The sequence below is a fragment of the Hevea brasiliensis genome, chromosome 12, assembly GCF_030052815.1.
Source record: "Hevea brasiliensis isolate MT/VB/25A 57/8 chromosome 12, ASM3005281v1, whole genome shotgun sequence".
Taxonomy (NCBI): Eukaryota; Viridiplantae; Streptophyta; class Magnoliopsida; order Malpighiales; family Euphorbiaceae; genus Hevea; species Hevea brasiliensis.
In genome coordinates, this window is record NC_079504.1 from 67,739 (window position 1) to 72,723 (window position 4,985).

General features: G+C 37.1%; 1 pseudogene; it reads left to right on the forward strand.

Annotated features, from left to right (window-relative positions):
* Positions 1–255: 255 nt before the first annotated feature.
* LOC131171462 (probable E3 ubiquitin-protein ligase RHG1A) lies at positions 256–4,390 on the forward strand (annotated as a pseudogene).
* Positions 4,391–4,985: the final 595 nt, after the last annotated feature.

Genomic DNA, 4,985 nt, shown 5'->3' on the forward strand with positions numbered 1-4,985 from the left:
AATTAAAGCATAAGACAAAAATTTTACTACACTACAAAAACTTAATTATAATTTATCCTAAAAAAAAATTAACACAGAGGCACTGAGAGTCATTTGTTAAACGGCCCATTTGGGGACACCTTTCTAGCTTGGTTTGTTGCCATGCATTTTAATGATGGATGCTGTTGTTGCTTCTCTTTGTCCTTTTTTTTTTTCTTATTATTTTTTATAATTTTTTTGTTCTTTGTTTGGAAAGGAAACTGCTCTTTCTTTGTTTCTCTCTCTTTGGGTTATTTCGTAAATTAACGATTACTGTCTCTTTTAATCTCTTTTCTCTCTTGTACATTGTATCCCCCATCTCATATCCTTCTCCTTCAAACCCTCCTTCTCTCATTCTCTCTCTCCTTTTCATTGCATTCTTCTCCTTCTGGGGTTTTGCTTTGTTTTCCTGCTCTTCTTTTTCTATTTTTCTTTTTTTTCCTCTCTTTACTCGAGAAAGAGGTATAGAATAGCATCCTTGGGAAACTAGAGATTTTCTTCTTCTTTTTTTTTAGCCATTTTTAAAATTTTTTGCTAATTTTTTCTTTCTTTTGGGTGCAGATTGTTAGATCGATCGGGCTTTTCTGTTCTTATTTCTTAGGTAAGCTATTTAGATTTGATTTTTGTTTCTTTGGCTCGATCGGCTGATGATAAGATGGGGTATGGATGGTGTTATATATTTTTTATTTATCCTTTATTTACTTCTCTTAATGTTTGTCTTAATTTATTTGGTTATTTGGTTTAATCTGTAAAGCAAATTTTCCATTTTAAAAGGAGGTTTTGTTCTTGTTTCAATTTGTTAAAAGTTTTTTTTAAAGAAAAAAAAAGACTTTTTTTGGTTTACCTGTGTTACTAGTTTTCCGTTTCAGATGGTGTTTAATTTATGAGTGTCTTTTTTTTAAATGACACAACCCGATCTTGAGCTAGACATCGCTCATGGGTTTCCTAGTTTGACCGGATATGGCTTTAGGAAGCATGAAAATTTAGCCACTTTATCTGAATTTCATGTTTTGCCTTTGTGTTTTCAGCTCATTTTGCTTGTCCTTTTTGATAGTAAGAAATAAGATGGATTTGTAGCCAGCTGAACTTGGTCTCTCTCTCTCTCTCTCTCTCTCTCTCTCCCCGCATTTTTTGTGTTGTTTGGTGGAGGGTGGTGAGGAGGAGTGCCGGTGCTATAATCCTATTGGGGATTTCAGTTTTTAATTGCTTTAATAAACTTGATTATGATTTAGAGTTGAATGCTCTCTTTTGTTGGGTGTTTTGTACGATTTAATTGTCTTCGGTTGTTCTTTTTAAATGTCTGGTACTGATGTTTGAGATTGTTTCTTTGAATTATTGTCAGTTTATATGTGTGTTCTTAATATAGCTTCTGGGGATTTGTTACTGAATGGTAGGGCAGCAGCAATAGGCTATTTCATATAGAGATCACAAAATGCCATTATTCAATAGCATAGGCTACCTCATGGCATTTGGAACCAAAGTCAAATGTTTTTTTTTTTTTTTTGAGATGAGACTGAGCTTTTCTATGTTAACTAAGCGAATAAATATTGATATATTTTGAACACCTGCATAACACACCCTTTTGCGCCCCTTTCTTCTTTCTTACAATACGAAACAAATAAAGGAGATGTGAACTGGTAGAAGTAACTGACAGAATTTATAACGTGGATGGTTTGGGATATATTCCTACGTTCCATTCCAGGGGCAAAGTAAATTATATTTTCTTCAGCTTCTTGTTCTTGCTAACAATCCTAGGAATACTCATATGTCTCTCATGACTTGAATTCTTATGCATATTATATCATGTGGAGCTCTTTGACAATAAATTTGTTTATTTATTTGTTTAATTTTGATTTGATGTGCCAGATTTAGCAGAAGTGTGTATTTGCTGTTTGCATTGGAATTTTCTACAGCTCCTGCCTGTAACTTATAAGGTATATTGTTAACAGCCCTAATGCAAGGGCAGAGGGGTATTATTGGCTCTTTGCCAGAAATACTGGACTTTGACCATGGATCTACGTCAGGTAATGCTATCATAGATCAGCAAATTTGCTGGAATAACATGCAAAACCCTGCAGAAAACCCACTAGCAGACTTTATGCTGTCACCTAATCACATGAACACTGCATATGTTAATTCTGTTGATCAAGAACGACAAAATTTGGGTGGATGGAGTTTGGGTGAACCCAGTTCTAGTGGTGCACAAAATGATGCAAGTCACGAAGAGCAGAAATCAGAACGGGTATGTTCATCTTCGCAGGTAGTTGTGCTGCTGGAGCTGGTCGAAGGTTAGGAGAAAGGCAATATGAACCAGGCAATATTCTTCCACTGGACACTGTTAATGTGAACCCTCAATTTGTGCAGAGTTCCAATTCCAATACAATTCCACAGAATCTCAACCTGAATGCCGGTTTTGTGGGTCATGGTGGTGATAATGGTCAAATCATGGAAAGCTCTAATACGTACAAGTCTGGTGGGGCAGACAATGAGCGGGTTCTTCCATCTAGTGGTTCTCACACATTTCTGCATCCTTCTGGAAATAGTGAATACATGTTGGAAGAGGGTGATGGTAGACCCGTTTGTTCATTGGATGGTCACCGTCATTCATGCAAAAGAAAGGCAATCGAGGGACATATCGGACAGTCCTCTATGAGTGGAAGTTCTAGTTTCTTTCAGTGCTCAGAGAGTAGTGCATGGCCTGGTGTTCCTGCTCACTATGATTCAGGTCGCAGCTTAAGTATTTCTGCTCCATCTGAACAGGTGAACCCCAGGCTTGGTTTAGGTTTGAGAGGACTAGCTGCTGATGGTATTCCTGACACATCAGTTGCCGGACGACCTGAAACATCAGTAGCCGGACGTCCTGAAACATCCCAAAGAAATTTTCGATTGAGAATAAATCCTTCAACTCAAGAATCTGTTCCCTCTGCTTTATTTTCTACAGGAGTGCTGTTAGGCGCCCAAGTGTGCCATCTGCCCATCGCTCATCTAGACTTCTTCCAATTGATCATTCATTGGACTTTAGGTCACTGCCAGCAGTCGAAGGTGCGATTCCTCAGAGTCAGCCTCCTGTTGCCCCTGTTCCACCTTTGCCACAAAATGTTCAGTCATTTAGGTGGAATGAAAGCTCTAGCTCTAGAACTGGTAGCTCATCAAGTTCTATCACTTTACATGATAGAGAGGAAGCCAGTCCAAGAAGCATATCAAGAAACATTTGGGATCCTATGTTTGTGCCTGCAACTGAGTTGAGAACCTCAGTTAGAAATCCAACAAACAGAAGTGTAAATGGTGGAAATGCTTGTGTTCCTGGAAATGTTGCTTCTACATCACGGTCTGGCTCAAGTTCAGTTGTCCATCCTTTATCAGCTCCAACTTGGGTTTCTCATCAAAATCCTACTTCAAGAAATTCACGGAGATTAGCTGAATATGTTCGTCGATCTCTATTTGCTTCTGCTGGTGCTGATTCTGGAGGCCAGAGCAGTACTCATTCTCCACTGCATTCAGGTCCTTCTGGAACCTCGGAAGAGGCAATGATTTCTTCTGGAGTTGGTAACCAAGTGCATCATCGATCATATCCAAGGTCATCAATGTGGATGGAGAGACAGGTGGATGGTGTACTTGGAATTCCTTATCCTTTGCGAACTCTGGCTGCTGCCAGTGAAGGAAGAAGCAGGCATCTTGTGTCTGAGGTCTGTTCTTGAACTCTAATGTTGAGCTTTGAATTTCCCTTTTTGAAATGTGGATTTTCCTTGGGGCAAATTACTAGAACAGTAATTTATTCCAATTATATAGTTATTGCTCAAACTACAAAAATAGCCAATTTTAGTGATATCTTTTAAGTCTCCACTATTATGCTGAGAGACTCATCAACTATGCTGGTTGGCACTATAATTGTGTGTTCATGTTAAAATATTCAATGTAATTGGCATACTGTTAGGTTTAGTATAACTATTTAGCACTCATATTTGTTAATATTCATCAAGCAGCATTGCGATATTAATAAGTCATATGGTCAAGAAAATGACTGATTTAATAGAAAGATGACCAATGAGATAAAGGAATAGAAACAAATGAGAATAGCAAGCATATTTGTGTGCAAAATCTCATTATAACTTTTGCATATTTTAATGCCTCTTCCCCCTTCCTCGTTTCTCTCTCCTGTCTCTGTTTGTGTGTATGTGTCTGTCTATTAATTAATAGTGTGCTTCTTACATTCGAAGTTTGTGATGTTGACAGACTTAGCAAACAAGCATTCTTCTGGAACTCACAATGGACTTTTTTATTTCTGTAGCAGATTCGCAATGTCTTGGATCTCATGCGAAGGGTGAGAGCTTGCGTTTTGAGGTTAGTTTTGACCCCCATATTTATGCTGTAATTATTTGCATGTCAAGTTGATAAATATTAAGTGGAGGCGGCAGATAATCCATTTCTCAGTCCGTTATTGTCGGTGTTGGCTCCCTGCTTGGAGAACTTAATCAAGAGGCAATGAAACTGTTTTTATTTTATTTTATTTTTATTTAGCTTAAAAGGATGATTCAAGAGGTCATTAACCATTAGTTGCAATGTTATGATGGTAAATGATGACATTTTATTGGTTTAATCAGAGGAAGAATGGTGCAAAACATTATCAAATAGTTCCCCTCACTGCTATAGCAACATACATGTTTATGTGTAAATAACATGCTACTTGTTCATGGCTTGAACACTTTTGGTGATTCAATTAATAGATTCTAGTTGTCTATTATAATTACAGACTTTCTAAGTTCTAATCTAACATAAGAAAAATTTTAAAGTGCTACACCATGTTTATATTAGTTGCCCGTGGTATGCAATGGGCAAATGCTTAATCCATGAACTATGCACTGTTATTATGTATAACAATTCTCCTTGCTCTGCTTTTCTTTTATTATTATTATTATTTTTTTTTCATTTGACATACCATGTATATCTAGTGCATGATGTTAAAATAA